Raw genomic sequence first — 16,626 nt, 5'->3', positions numbered from 1 at the left:
ATAAGCGCATGGCTATCCTTAGGCAGTTAAAGCGTCTCAAAGCCGACATCGCCATGTTGCAGGAAACCCACCTTTCCTCAGCCGATATCGAACGTATGCGCAAGCTTTGGGTGGGCCGAGTCTATGGCTCGACTGCGCCCAAAGGTAAAGCTGGTGTTCTCATATTGATACATAAACGCCTTACACATGATTGCACCCCCCTATACACCGATGACCAGGGCAGGATACAGGTCCTTAAATTATCCCATGGCCCTAAGGACATCATCCTGTCCAACGTGTATGCCCCCACACCTCCGACGCACGCCTTCTTCCATACCCTCACGGGCGTACTGGCCCCATACGCCCACCTCCCCCTGTTGGTTGGTGGCGACTTCAACGTGGTCATGAACCCTACAGAAGATAGGTCACTGAAGTCACCTGCAGGTGTCCCCCATGCCCATTCCTCAGGCATTACGCTGTCGGCGTTTGCTGACAGTCTTCATTTGACTGATGTGTGGCGCCTAGCGCACCCCACAGACAAAGAATATACCTTCTATTCCTCCCCCCATGGCACGTTTTCACGCATAGATTATTTCCTTTGCACCGCACCCATCCTTCCTACGCTGCACGACCCTTCAATCTCCGATCTGGTAATCTCTGACCACTCCCCCCTTTTGGTCGACCTGTCCTTGTCAGAATCGCCCTCTGCCCGTACACCCTGGAGATTTCCGTCTTATCTTGCTAATAACGCTGACATCTTGTCGATCCTGACCCGCACCTGGGAAGAATTCCTGCGTGATAATGAATCTCACTCATCTGACCCTGTCTTGCTGTGGGAGACCGGAAAAGCTGTCCTTAGGGGCAGAATCATCGCTTTTGCATCGGCATACAAGCGGACTGCGGAGACTAAATATCAGACCGCTAGCGCCAACTTGCGCTCTGCCCATTCCGAACTCCTGCAGCAAGATACTCCTGCCCGCAGAGCCCGCTGGAAGGAAGCTAAGCGTTGCTTTGATGAGTGGGCAATGGCACACGAACAATTCCATCGCTCTGTCCAAGATCTCCAATACCATAAGTACGGCAATAAGTCTGGCAAACTTCTGGCCCGTTTGTGCAGGGGCCCCTTCACTCCAACCCATATCACCTCCCTCAAAGACCAGTCGGGGGCATTAATTGACACCCCGAAAGGGATTAACTCTGTCATGCAGCAATTTTATGCTAAGCTATATGGCCCTGATCCGATAAATGTCGAGGAAGCCAATAAATTTCTAGAGGAGGTTCATCTTCCACGGGTAACGTCAGATCAATTGTCTGCCCTGAATGCGCCCCTCACCACTGAGGAGGTAATGTCTTTCGTTGCATCCCTATCCCCTGGCAAGGCCCCCGGACCGGACGGGTACACGTCCGAGTTTTACAAGCTGACCAAATCCTTGCTTACCCCCACGTTGACTAATGTCTTTCAACATATCATGGATGGAGGGAGGTACATGCCCACGGGCTCGCAGGCTTTCATAAAGCTCATCCCGAAACCTGGAAAGGTTGCTACGGAGCCGGGCTCCTATCGCCCGATTTCACTCATCAACCTAGATGCTAAACTTTTATCGAAAATTATAGCCTCCAGATTGGCCGTGGTCATGCCATCTCTCCTCCATCCATCCCAGGCGGGTTTTACCAAGGGGCGCTCTGCGACGTCTAACATTCGCAAGGTCCTGGCAGTATTGGCGCAAGCACGAGCCGACCCCTCTAACAACTATGCCATTATCACGTTGGATGCCGAAAAGGCATTCGACAATGTTAGTTTCCAGTGGCTACGCCTGGCCCTCCAAAAATTCGGCTTCTCAGGCCCCTTTCTCCACCTCATATCGGCGATGTATGCATCCCCTACGGCTAATGTTGTAACCTCTAATATTATATCAGAACCCATCCCCCTGCACAAGGGGACCAGGCAGGGCTGCCCCCTCTCCCCACTATTGTTCAATTTAGCTTTAGAACCCCTCTCCAGACACTTGTCCTTTATTTCCCCCCTGAAGGGCATTCGGATTGGTCGAGAGGAAATTAAATCTACCCTATTCGCAGATGATATTCTATTGTTCACCTCCGACCCGGAACGAGACATGCACCATGTCAAGGATATATTCGATAGATTTAAATTGTGCTCAGGTCTGCGAATCAACTACACGAAGAGTGAAATACTTCCTCTCGGCCAACTGCGCTCTCTGGGGTGGACCTCGAAATCCCCCTTTGCCATTGCCAAAACCAGTATTAAGTACTTGGGTATTCATATAGGTAAATCACCCGACTCCCTGTACCGATTAAACTATACCCCATTGATAGCGAAACTGGCTGTAGAACTAGATAATTGGGTCTCCCTTCCGTTGTCTCTCCTAGGCAGGTGTCACCTCTATAAAATGGTCACGTTCCCTAAAGTGTTATACCTCATGCAGACACTTCCACTGCTTATTAGACACACTGACATTAACACCTTACACAAATCCCTTTCCAGGTTCTTGTGGAAAACCAAAAGGTCAAGGATCTCTCTCCCCAAACTATACCCCCCCAAGTCACTTGGGGGCGCAAACCTACCCGATATTAGACTGTACAATTTATCTTGCCTGTTGAGAGTGGGTATGGATTGGCTAAAGGGGTCTTCTAGGTTCTCAAATTTTTCTTTGGAATCACAAATCCCGGTCCCTTTTTCCCTAGCAGGGCTCCTGCATAGCAAACTACGGGATCTTCCCCCGGATCTCAGGTCAAATATCTTGTTCCGAGATACTCTTGTGGCTTGGAGGGAGATTAGGAAAAAGTTGGGTCTGCCGCAGTACATATCCCAACATCTCCCTATAGCGGGAAACCCGTCCCTGTGCTCAATGGAACTGGAAAGCGTCTACTCCACCTGGGCCCAGGAAGGACTAAGGACTTTTGCTCAATTATTTGACTCAAAGACGGGTGCACCTCTCCCCTTCGAAGACCTGCAACACCTGTATAAACTCCCTGTTCACCATTTCCTACATATACGTCAGGTCACCTCCCATGCCATGGCTTTGTGCAGGGACAGATCAAAGCGATTCCTGCCTTCCATCTTGGATACCATCCTATCTGTGGAACATTCTAAACTCGCCCACGTCTACCGTCCTCTTCAGGCCACAATACTGGACACTCGACCGGACTTCACCAAATCTTCATGGGACAAGGCCCTGAATATTACTGGCTCCAAGCGGCTCTTGATAGCGGGGTATATCACCACATGTGCCTTCAACACTAACGAATTTTGGAGGGAGCAGCAATTGAAAATACTCCACCATGCCTACTCTCCTTTCTCGTCCTCTCCCCTGCATATTCCATTCCAAGGATGCTCCTGGTGCTCAGCGCACCGCCCTACGTTACACCACCGGCTGTGGAGTTGCCCGATTGTGTCTTCCTTCTGGAACAGTGTGGAACTTCTGATACATAGGGTCACGGGCCTCCAACCCACGAAAAATCCCCTTCCACTGTTGTTTGGACTTTTGGACAATAACCCTCCGCTTGCTTATGTCACACATGATAAAACCCAGGCGTCTATACTGCTTGCCCATAAAGCCTGGATCTCTACGTGCCTAATGCTTGCCCGTAGGACTATTCTCAGACACTGGATATCCCCCTCCCCACCCACTGTGAAAGAGCTACAATCGGACTTGGATAGCCTGCTTACCAAGGATCGTCTGGACCTGTCTGTGTTCAAGTCCAACCAAATTAAGTTCTGGAGGAAATGGCAGGCGTACTTGGTCCTTTTCCACCCGAACACTTCTCCACCTCCATTTACCTTAGAGGCTGATACGGCTCACTAGTATACTCCCTTGACTCCCACTTCTCCCCCCCCCCCCTCCTCCTGGATTATGTAGATGGTTTCAATTACCCTATACTATTACTACCTGCTGAAAGATCATCTAGCCTTGTCCTTGTTTCCCCCCTCTTTTTCACCCCTCTGGCTGTAGTTGGTCATCAAACATATGTGATATACCTAGATAACTCTTTGATACTGATATGTCTGCTAACCTGATCACCCCTCCCTCCTTTCCTTACCCCCCATGTTCCTCCTCCTTCCTTTCCCTCTCTTCCAGTTCTACTGCTATACCCCGCTTGTTCCCTCTCCCCGCAGGGCATTCACTCTGCTCTCGCCTCTCCCACTCCCCCCCCCCTCCCCCCCCCTCCCCTCCCCTCCCTCCCTTCTCTCTTGGCTGACATTAGTTATGGTCTCTTGACACCTCGGTTCATTTGCTTTGATTTCAGTTGTATGGGCCATTACTCCACCCACTGTATACCACACATGTTCTACTGTGTTACTTTTACACTCGTGTTTTTGAGTGGAATGTTGTATAATTTGTAAATTGCTGAAAAATCAATAAATATTTCTTTAAAAAAAAAAAAAAAAAAGAAAGGACATGAGATGCGAAGAGCTTCCGATATAAGCTGATCCAGTTCCAAAGTGAATACGAATATTCACAATGGAAAGTAAGAGAGGAAGAAGAAAAGAAGAGAGGGAAAGATCAGAAATGGAACAAGGAGGAGCAGAGAGAGGAAGAGGTTACATTCAGCCAGGCCAGCATAGTAAGTATCCCGTAATATTATACTGCTTAGGTAGTTAAAGTGCTTCTAAAGGCTGAAGGTTTCTTTACCTTGATGCATTCTATGCAAAAACCTTCTACATGTATCACCCTCCAACCCCCCCCCAGCCCCGATTTTGATCCATCAATGTGCACGAGAGCAGAGACTCTCTCCCTCCTCATTGGCTCAAAGACAGCCAGCAAGGAGGGAGCGGAGGTGTGTGGCAATACCGCACTCTGTGTGTCAGTGGACATGTGCTTGCTCCTGAATGCCCCGATAGCAAGCGGCTACGATAACAAACCACTTTGCCACAGTAAGGTCAACGTAAGCGGTCGACAATTGGTTAAACCGGTTGCTAGGCAATGACGTTTGCCGTTGCTCCAGTCCTCCAAAACAATAGTCGAGTGAGGGCAAGCTTGCCATCACTCGACATCATGTCTGAGAGGATCCGGGACCGGATTGTTTTCCCCGCTGCCGGCGGGTCCGGTAAGCCGGGAAAAGGATCGGGACGAGACGGGAGGGGGGGCACCTCTTCCGCCATCCCGGAAGGGTGATCCCGCGGTGAATCCGCCACTGGGACCACCCTTATCGGAAAGCCAACCGCCCACCTTTTAAAAAAATACTGGAGTTATGGCAGCTATCTGCTGCCATAACACCGGTATTTAGGTTTAAACGGAGGACGTATATATACATTGGCCGGTTGGCAAGTGTAGAGTGGCAAATCTGTACTTCCATACTTCCGTAGTTACATAGTAGTTGAGGTTGCATAAAGACAATAGTCCATCCAGTTCAACCTGTGTAGGTGTGTATGGCCGTAATCATTTCTCATACCCCTGAATGTTTTTTGATCCTTGAGATGTACGTCCAAAAGTCTTTTAAACGTAGCCATAGTCCTACTACTATTTTTTACTTCTACTTACCTTCTTTTTTTTTTTTCCTTTCTAGGCTCCTATGGAGAGAAGTGAGGCTGACGCAATGGAAGAGATCCAGAAAAGTGAGCTGGGTGAGGAAATGAAAGAGACGTGGGAGGAAACACAGAAGAGAGAGGAAGAAATTGAAGAGACAAGGGAGGAAACAGGAGAGAGAGAGAGACGAGGAAATTAAAGAGATGAGGGAGGAGGAAACACAAACAAGAGAGCAGGAAATGGAAGAGACCAGAGAAGATGAAGGAATTGAGGGAAGCTGAAACAGACAGGAGAGGAGGAAACTGAGATGAGGGAAGAGGAAACCCAGGTAGGAGAGGAAGAAATGAAGGAGACGAAGGAAGAGGAAACACAGGTAGGATGGGAGGAAATTAAGGAGACCAGGGAAGCAGAAACGCAGGAAAGAGTGGAGGAAAATGAAGATATAAAGCAAAGCTATAAATGGCAGACCTATTGTCCTGGAAGAGATAAAGGAAGCCTGGCCAAGTGACGTTGAAGAAAGCACAAGGGAAGAAGACACAAGGGAAGAAGACACAAGTGAAGGCAAAAAAATGGAGAACATTTCTGTGCAACTTTACACATCTGGAACCCCAAAAAAACAAACCACGGCAAACCTGTTGCTGCAACGGAAACGGGCAGGAAAAAAAGGGGCAGAAAGCGATGGAGGAAGAGCTAAGGAAAAAGATGAAGTGGGAGGGAGAAGAACGGTTGACGGCCGATGCTCTCGCCAGAGACGAGAGAAGGAGACTTGAGGAGGAAAGAAGGTGATCTCAAAAAGAAAGGACATGAGATGCGAAGAGCTTCCGATATAAGCTGATCCAGTTCCAAAGTGAATACGAATATTCACAATGGAAAGTAAGAGAGGAAGAAGAAAAGAAGAGAGGGAAAGATCAGAAATGGAACAAGGAGGAGCAGAGAGAGGAAGAGGTTACATTCAGCCAGGCCAGCATAGTAAGTATCCCGTAATATTATACTGCTTAGGTAGTTAAAGTGCTTCTAAAGGCTGAAGGTTTCTTTACCTTGATGCATTCTATGCAAAAACCTTCTACATGTATCACCCTCCAACCCCGATTTTGATCCATCAATGTGCACGAGAGCAGAGACTCTCTCCCTCCTCATTGGCTCAAAGACAGCCAGCAAGGAGGGAGCGGAGGTGTGTGGCAATACCGCACTCTGTGTGTCAGTGGACATGTGCTTGCTCCTGAATGCCCCGATAGCAAGCGGCTACGATAACAAACCACTTTGCCACAGTAAGGTCAACGTAAGCGGTCGACAAGTGGTTAAACCGGTTGCTAGGCAATTACGTTTGCCGTTGCTCCGGTCCTCCAAAACCATAGTCGAGTGAGGGCAAGCTTGCCATCACTCGACATCATGTCTGAGAGGATCCGGGACCGGATTGTTTTCCCCGCTGCCGGCGGGTCCGGTAAGCCGGGAAAAGGATCGGGACGAGACGGGAGGGGGGGCACCTCTTCCGCCATCCCGGAAGGGTGATCCCGCGGTAAATCCGCCACTGGGACCACCCTTATCGGAAAGCCAACCGCCCACCTTTTAAAAAAATACTGGAGTTATGGCAGCTATCTGCTGCCATAACACCGGTATTTAGGTTTAAACGGAGGACGTATATATACATTGGCCGGTTGGCAAGTGTAGAGTGGCAAATCTGTACTTCCATACTTCCGTAGTTACATAGTAGTTGAGGTTGCATAAAGACAATAGTCCATCCAGTTCAACCTGTGTAGGTGTGTATGGCCGTAATCATTTCTCATACCCCTGAATGTTTTTTGATCCTTGAGATGTACGTCCAAAAGTCTTTTAAACGTAGCCATACTCCTACTACTATTTTTTACTTCTACTTACCTTCTTTTTTTTTTTCCTTTCTAGGCTCCTATGGAGAGGAGTGAGGCTGACGCAATGGAAGAGATCCAGAAAAGTGAGCTGGGTGAGGAAATGAAAGAGACGTGGGAGGAAACACAGAAGAGAGAGGAAGAAATTGAAGAGACAAGGGAGGAAACAGGAGAGAGAGAGAGAGACGAGGAAATTAAAGAGATGAGGGAGGAGGAAACACAAACAAGAGAGCAGGAAATGGAAGAGACCAGAGAAGATGAAGGAATTGAGGGAAGCTGAAACAGACAAGAGAGGAGGAAACCCAGGTAGGAGAGGAAGAAATGAAGGAGACGAAGGAAGAGGAAACACAGGTAGGATGGGAGGAAATTAAGGAGACCAGGGAAGCAGAAACGCAGGAAAGAGTGGAGGAAAATGAAGATATAAAGCAAAGCTATAAATGGCAGACCTATTGTCCTGGAAGAGATAAAGGAAGCCTGGCCAAGTGACGTTGAAGAAAGCACAAGGGAAGAAGACACAAGTGAAGGCAAAAAAATGGAGAACATTTCTGTGCAACTTTACACATCTGGAACCCCAAAAAAACAAACCACGGCAAACCTGTTGCTGCAACGGAAACGGGCAGGAAAAAAAGGGGCAGAAAGCGATGGAGGAAGAGCTAAGGAAAAAGATGAAGTGGGAGGGAGAAGAACGGTTGACGGCCGATGCTCTCGCCAGAGACGAGAGAAGGAGACTTGAGGAGGAAAGAAGGTGATCTCAAAAAGAAAGGACATGAGATGCGAAGAGCTTCCGATATAAGCTGATCCAGTTCCAAAGTGAATACGAATATTCACAATGGAAAGTAAGAGAGGAAGAAGAAAAGAAGAGAGGGAAAGATCAGAAATGGAACAAGGAGGAGCAGAGAGAGGAAGAGGTTACATTCAGCCAGGCCAGCATAGTAAGTATCCCGTAATATTATACTGCTTAGGTAGTTAAAGTGCTTCTAAAGGCTGAAGGTTTCTTTACCTTGATGCATTCTATGCAAAAACCTTCTACATGTATCACCCTCCAACCCCCCCCCCCCCCCCAGCCCCGATTTTGATCCATCAATGTGCACGAGAGCAGAGACTCTCTCCCTCCTCATTGGCTCAAAGACAGCCAGCAAGGAGGGAGCGGAGGTGTGTGGCAATACCGCACTCTGTGTGTCAGTGGACATGTGCTTGCTCCTGAATGCCCCGATAGCAAGTGGCTACGATAACAAACCACTTTGCCACAGTAAGGTCAACGTAAGCGGTCGACAAGTGGTTAAACCGGTTGCTAGGCAATGACGTTTGCCGTTGCTCCGGTCCTCCAAAACCATAGTCGAGTGAGGGCAAGCTTGCCATCACTCGACATCATGTCTGTGAGGATCCGGGACCGGATTGTTTTCCCCGCTGCCGGCGGGTCCGGTAAGCCGGGAAAAGGATCGGGACGAGACGGGAGGGGGGGCACCTCTTCCGCCATCCCGGAAGGGTGATCCCGCGGTGAATCCGCCACTGGGACCACCCTTATCGGAAAGCCAACCGCCCACCTTTTAAAAAAATACTGGAGTTATGGCAGCTATCTGCTGCCATAACACCGGTATTTAGGTTTAAACGGAGGACGTATATATACATTGGCCGGTTGGCAAGTGTAGAGTGGCAAATCTGTACTTCCATACTTCCGTAGTTACATAGTAGTTGAGGTTGCATAAAGACAATAGTCCATCCAGTTCAACCTGTGTAGGTGTGTATGGCCGTAATCATTTCTCATACCCCTGAATGTTTTTTGATCCTTGAGATGTACGTCCAAAAGTCTTTTAAACGTAGCCATAGTCCTACTACTATTTTTTACTTCTACTTACCTTCTTTTTTTTTTTTCCTTTCTAGGCTCCTATGGAGAGAAGTGAGGCTGACGCAATGGAAGAGATCCAGAAAAGTGAGCTGGGTGAGGAAATGAAAGAGACGTGGGAGGAAACACAGAAGAGAGAGGAAGAAATTGAAGAGACAAGGGAGGAAACAGGAGAGAGAGAGAGAGACGAGGAAATTAAAGAGATGAGGGAGGAGGAAACACAAACAAGAGAGCAGGAAATGGAAGAGACCAGAGAAGAGGAAACACAGGTAGCAGAGAAGATGAAGGAATTGAGGGAAGCTGAAACAGACAAGAGAGGAGGAAACTGAGATGAGGGAAGAGGAAACCCAGGTAGGAGAGGAAGAAATGAAGGAGACGAAGGAAGAGGAAACACGGGTAGGATGGGAGGAAATTAAGGAGACCAGGGAAGCAGAAACGCAGGAAAGAGTGGAGGAAAATGAAGATATAAAGCAAAGCTATAAATGGCAGACCTATTGTCCTGGAAGAGATAAAGGAAGCCTGGCCAAGTGACGTTGAAGAAAGCACAAGGGAAGAAGACACAAGTGAAGGCAAAAAAATGGAGAACATTTCTGTGCAACTTTACACATCTGGAACCCCAAAAAACAAACCACGGCAAACCTGTTGCTGCAACGGAAACGGGCAGGAAAAAAAGGGGCAGAAAGCGATGGAGGAAGAGCTAAGGAAAAAGATGAAGTGGGAGGGAGAAGAACGGTTGACGGCCGATGCTCTCGCCAGAGACGAGAGAAGGAGACTTGAGGAGGAAAGAAGGTGATCTCAAAAAGAAAGGACATGAGATGCGAAGAGCTTCCGATATAAGCTGATCCAGTTCCAAAGTGAATACGAATATTCACAATGGAAAGTAAGAGAGGAAGAAGAAAAGAAGAGAGGGAAAGATCAGAAATGGAACAAGGAGGAGCAGAGAGAGGAAGAGGTTACATTCAGCCAGGCCAGCATAGTAAGTATCCCGTAATATTATACTGCTTAGGTAGTTAAAGTGCTTCTAAAGGCTGAAGGTTTCTTTACCTTGATGCATTCTATGCAAAAACCTTCTACATGTATCACCCTCCAACCCCCCCCCCCCAGCCCCGATTTTGATCCATCAATGTGCACGAGAGCAGAGACTCTCTCCCTCCTCATTGGCTCAAAGACAGCCAGCAAGGAGGGAGCGGAGGTGTGTGGCAATACCGCACTCTGTGTGTCAGTGGACATGTGCTTGCTCCTGAATGCCCCGATAGCAAGCGGCTACGATAACAAACCACTTTGCCACAGTAAGGTCAACGTAAGCGGTCGACAATTGGTTAAACCGGTTGCTAGGCAATGACGTTTGCCGTTGCTCCGGTCCTCCAAAACAATAGTCGAGTGAGGGCAAGCTTGCCATCACTCGACATCATGTCTGAGAGGATCCGGGACCGGATTGTTTTCCCCGCTGCCGGCGGGTCCGGTAAGCCGGGAAAAGGATCGGGACGAGACGGGAGGGGGGGCACCTCTTCCGCCATCCCGGAAGGGTGATCCCGCGGTGAATCCGCCACTGGGACCACCCTTATCGGAAAGCCATCCGCCCACCTTTTAAAAAAATACTGGAGTTATGGCAGCTATCTGCTGCCATAACACCGGTATTTAGGTTTAAACGGAGGACGTATATATACATTGGCCGGTTGGCAAGTGTAGAGTGGCAAATCTGTACTTCCATACTTCCGTAGTTACATAGTAGTTGAGGTTGCATAAAGACAATAGTCCATCCAGTTCAACCTGTGTAGGTGTGTATGGCCGTAATCATTTCTCATACCCCTGAATGTTTTTTGATCCTTGAGATGTACGTCCAAAAGTCTTTTAAACGTAGCCATAGTCCTACTACTATTTTTTACTTCTACTTACCTTCTTTTTTTTTTTTCCTTTCTAGGCTCCTATGGAGAGAAGTGAGGCTGACGCAATGGAAGAGATCCAGAAAAGTGAGCTGGGTGAGGAAATGAAAGAGACGTGGGAGGAAACACAGAAGAGAGAGGAAGAAATTGAAGAGACAAGGGAGGAAACAGGAGAGAGAGAGAGAGACGAGGAAATTAAAGAGATGAGGGAGGAGGAAACACAAACAAGAGAGCAGGAAATGGAAGAGACCAGAGAAGATGAAGGAATTGAGGGAAGCTGAAACAGACAGGAGAGGAGGAAACTGAGATGAGGGAAGAGGAAACCCAGGTAGGAGAGGAAGAAATGAAGGAGACGAAGGAAGAGGAAACACAGGTAGGATGGGAGGAAATTAAGGAGACCAGGGAAGCAGAAACGCAGGAAAGAGTGGAGGAAAATGAAGATATAAAGCAAAGCTATAAATGGCAGACCTATTGTCCTGGAAGAGATAAAGGAAGCCTGGCCAAGTGACGTTGAAGAAAGCACAAGGGAAGAAGACACAAGTGAAGGCAAAAAAATGGAGAACATTTCTGTGCAACTTTACACATCTGGAACCCCAAAAAAACAAACCACGGCAAACCTGTTGCTGCAACGGAAACGGGCAGGAAAAAAAGGGGCAGAAAGCGATGGAGGAAGAGCTAAGGAAAAAGATGAAGTGGGAGGGAGAAGAACGGTTGACGGCCGATGCTCTCGCCAGAGACGAGAGAAGGAGACTTGAGGAGGAAAGAAGGTGATCTCAAAAAGAAAGGACATGAGATGCGAAGAGCTTCCGATATAAGCTGATCCAGTTCCAAAGTGAATACGAATATTCACAATGGAAAGTAAGAGAGGAAGAAGAAAAGAAGAGAGGGAAAGATCAGAAATGGAACAAGGAGGAGCAGAGAGAGGAAGAGGTTACATTCAGCCAGGCCAGCATAGTAAGTATCCCGTAATATTATACTGCTTAGGTAGTTAAAGTGCTTCTAAAGGCTGAAGGTTTCTTTACCTTGATGCATTCTATGCAAAAACCTTCTACATGTATCACCCTCCAACCCCCCCCCAGCCCCGATTTTGATCCATCAATGTGCACGAGAGCAGAGACTCTCTCCCTCCTCATTGGCTCAAAGACAGCCAGCAAGGAGGGAGCGGAGGTGTGTGGCAATACCGCACTCTGTGTGTCAGTGGACATGTGCTTGCTCCTGAATGCCCCGATAGCAAGCGGCTACGATAACAAACCACTTTGCCACAGTAGGGTCAACGTAAGCGGTCGACAATTGGTTAAACCGGTTGCTAGGCAATGACGTTTGCCGTTGCTCCAGTCCTCCAAAACAATAGTCGAGTGAGGGCAAGCTTGCCATCACTCGACATCATGTCTGAGAGGATCCGGGACCGGATTGTTTTCCCCGCTGCCGGCGGGTCCGGTAAGCCGGGAAAAGGATCGGGACGAGACGGGAGGGGGGGCACCTCTTCCGCCATCCCGGAAGGGTGATCCCGCGGTGAATCCGCCACTGGGACCACCCTTATCGGAAAGCCAACCGCCCACCTTTTAAAAAAATACTGGAGTTATGGCAGCTATCTGCTGCCATAACACCGGTATTTAGGTTTAAACGGAGGACGTATATATACATTGGCCGGTTGGCAAGTGTAGAGTGGCAAATCTGTACTTCCATACTTCCGTAGTTACATAGTAGTTGAGGTTGCATAAAGACAATAGTCCATCCAGTTCAACCTGTGTAGGTGTGTATGGCCGTAATCATTTCTCATACCCCTGAATGTTTTTTGATCCTTGAGATGTACGTCCAAAAGTCTTTTAAACGTAGCCATACTCCTACTACTATTTTTTACTTCTACTTACCTTCTTTTTTTTTTTTCCTTTCTAGGCTCCTATGGAGAGAAGTGAGGCTGACGCAATGGAAGAGATCCAGAAAAGTGAGCTGGGTGAGGAAATGAAAGAGACGTGGGAGGAAACACAGAAGAGAGAGGAAGAAATTGAAGAGACAAGGGAGGAAACAGGAGAGAGAGAGAGACGAGGAAATTAAAGAGATGAGGGAGGAGGAAACACAAACAAGAGAGCAGGAAATGGAAGAGACCAGAGAAGATGAAGGAATTGAGGGAAGCTGAAACAGACAGGAGAGGAGGAAACTGAGATGAGGGAAGAGGAAACCCAGGTAGGAGAGGAAGAAATGAAGGAGACGAAGGAAGAGGAAACACAGGTAGGATGGGAGGAAATTAAGGAGACCAGGGAAGCAGAAACGCAGGAAAGAGTGGAGGAAAATGAAGATATAAAGCAAAGCTATAAATGGCAGACCTATTGTCCTGGAAGAGATAAAGGAAGCCTGGCCAAGTGACGTTGAAGAAAGCACAAGGGAAGAAGACACAAGTGAAGGCAAAAAAATGGAGAACATTTCTGTGCAACTTTACACATCTGGAACCCCAAAAAAACAAACCACGGCAAACCTGTTGCTGCAACGGAAACGGGCAGGAAAAAAAGGGGCAGAAAGCGATGGAGGAAGAGCTAAGGAAAAAGATGAAGTGGGAGGGAGAAGAACGTTTGACGGCCGATGCTCTCGCCAGAGACGAGAGAAGGAGACTTGAGGAGGAAAGAAGGTGATCTCAAAAAGAAAGGACATGAGATGCGAAGAGCTTCCGATATAAGCTGATCCAGTTCCAAAGTGAATACGAATATTCACAATGGAAAGTAAGAGAGGAAGAAGAAAAGAAGAGAGGGAAAGATCAGAAATGGAACAAGGAGGAGCAGAGAGAGGAAGAGGTTACATTCAGCCAGGCCAGCATAGTAAGTATCCCGTAATATTATACTGCTTAGGTAGTTAAAGTGATTCTAAAGGCTGAAGGTTTCTTTACCTTGATGCATTCTATGCAAAAACCTTCTACATGTATCACCCTCCAACCCCGATTTTGATCCATCAATGTGCACGAGAGCAGAGACTCTCTCCCTCCTCATTGGCTCAAAGACAGCCAGCAAGGAGGGAGCGGAGGTGTGTGGCAATACCGCACTCTGTGTGTCAGTGGACATGTGCTTGCTCCTGAATGCCCCGATAGCAAGCGGCTACGATAACAAACCACTTTGCCACAGTAAGGTCAACGTAAGCGGTCGACAAGTGGTTAAACCGGTTGCTAGGCAATGACGTTTGCCGTTGCTCCGGTCCTCCAAAACCATAGTCGAGTGAGGGCAAGCTTGCCATCACTCGACATCATGTCTGAGAGGATCCGGGACCGGATTGTTTTCCCCGCTGCCGGCGGGTCCGGTAAGCCGGGAAAAGGATCGGGACGAGACGGGAGGGGGGGCACCTCTTCCGCCATCCCGGAAGGGTGATCCCGCGGTAAATCCGCCACTGGGACCACCCTTATCGGAAAGCCAACCGCCCACCTTTTAAAAAAATACTGGAGTTATGGCAGCTATCTGCTGCCATAACACCGGTATTTAGGTTTAAACGGAGGACGTATATATACATTGGCCGGTTGGCAAGTGTAGAGTGGCAAATCTGTACTTCCATACTTCCGTAGTTACATAGTAGTTGAGGTTGCATAAAGACAATAGTCCATCCAGTTCAACCTGTGTAGGTGTGTATGGCCGTAATCATTTCTCATACCCCTGAATGTTTTTTGATCCTTGAGATGTACGTCCAAAAGTCTTTTAAACGTAGCCATACTCCTACTACTATTTTTTACTTCTACTTACCTTCTTTTTTTTTTTCCTTTCTAGGCTCCTATGGAGAGGAGTGAGGCTGACGCAATGGAAGAGATCCAGAAAAGTGAGCTGGGTGAGGAAATGAAAGAGACGTGGGAGGAAACACAGAAGAGAGAGGAAGAAATTGAAGAGACAAGGGAGGAAACAGGAGAGAGAGAGAGAGACGAGGAAATTAAAGAGATGAGGGAGGAGGAAACACAAACAAGAGAGCAGGAAATGGAAGAGACCAGAGAAGATGAAGGAATTGAGGGAAGCTGAAACAGACAAGAGAGGAGGAAACCCAGGTAGGAGAGGAAGAAATGAAGGAGACGAAGGAAGAGGAAACACAGGTAGGATGGGAGGAAATTAAGGAGACCAGGGAAGCAGAAACGCAGGAAAGAGTGGAGGAAAATGAAGATATAAAGCAAAGCTATAAATGGCAGACCTATTGTCCTGGAAGAGATAAAGGAAGCCTGGCCAAGTGACGTTGAAGAAAGCACAAGGGAAGAAGACACAAGTGAAGGCAAAAAAATGGAGAACATTTCTGTGCAACTTTACACATCTGGAACCCCAAAAAAACAAACCACGGCAAACCTGTTGCTGCAACGGAAACGGGCAGGAAAAAAAGGGGCAGAAAGCGATGGAGGAAGAGCTAAGGAAAAAGATGAAGTGGGAGGGAGAAGAACGGTTGACGGCCGATGCTCTCGCCAGAGACGAGAGAAGGAGACTTGAGGAGGAAAGAAGGTGATCTCAAAAAGAAAGGACATGAGATGCGAAGAGCTTCCGATATAAGCTGATCCAGTTCCAAAGTGAATACGAATATTCACAATGGAAAGTAAGAGAGGAAGAAGAAAAGAAGAGAGGGAAAGATCAGAAATGGAACAAGGAGGAGCAGAGAGAGGAAGAGGTTACATTCAGCCAGGCCAGCATAGTAAGTATCCCGTAATATTATACTGCTTAGGTAGTTAAAGTGCTTCTAAAGGCTGAAGGTTTCTTTACCTTGATGCATTCTATGCAAAAACCTTCTACATGTATCACCCTCCAACCCCCCCCCCCCCCCCCCAGCCCCGATTTTGATCCATCAATGTGCACGAGAGCAGAGACTCTCTCCCTCCTCATTGGCTCAAAGACAGCCAGCAAGGAGGGAGCGGAGGTGTGTGGCAATACCGCACTCTGTGTGTCAGTGGACATGTGCTTGCTCCTGAATGCCCCGATAGCAAGTGGCTACGATAACAAACCACTTTGCCACAGTAAGGTCAACGTAAGCGGTCGACAAGTGGTTAAACCGGTTGCTAGGCAATGACGTTTGCCGTTGCTCCGGTCCTCCAAAACCATAGTCGAGTGAGGGCAAGCTTGCCATCACTCGACATCATGTCTGTGAGGATCCGGGACCGGATTGTTTTCCCCGCTGCCGGCGGGTCCGGTAAGCCGGGAAAAGGATCGGGACGAGACGGGAGGGGGGGCACCTCTTCCGCCATCCCGGAAGGGTGATCCCGCGGTGAATCCGCCACTGGGACCACCCTTATCGGAAAGCCAACCGCCCACCTTTTAAAAAAATACTGGAGTTATGGCAGCTATCTGCTGCCATAACACCGGTATTTAGGTTTAAACGGAGGACGTATATATACATTGGCCGGTTGGCAAGTGTAGAGTGGCAAATCTGTACTTCCATACTTCCGTAGTTACATAGTAGTTGAGGTTGCATAAAGACAATAGTCCATCCAGTTCAACCTGTGTAGGTGTGTATGGCCGTAATCATTTCTCATACCCCTGAATGTTTTTTGATCCTTGAGATGTACGTCCAAAAGTCTTTTAAACGTAGCCATAGTCCTACTACTATTTTTTACTTCTACTTACCTTCTTTTTTTT

The sequence above is a fragment of the Pelophylax lessonae genome, assembly GCF_965119305.1.
Source record: "Pelophylax lessonae genome assembly, chromosome: 2".
NCBI lineage: Eukaryota > Metazoa > Chordata > Amphibia > Anura > Ranidae > Pelophylax > Pelophylax lessonae.
Note: the sequence above shows the minus strand (reverse complement) of the source record.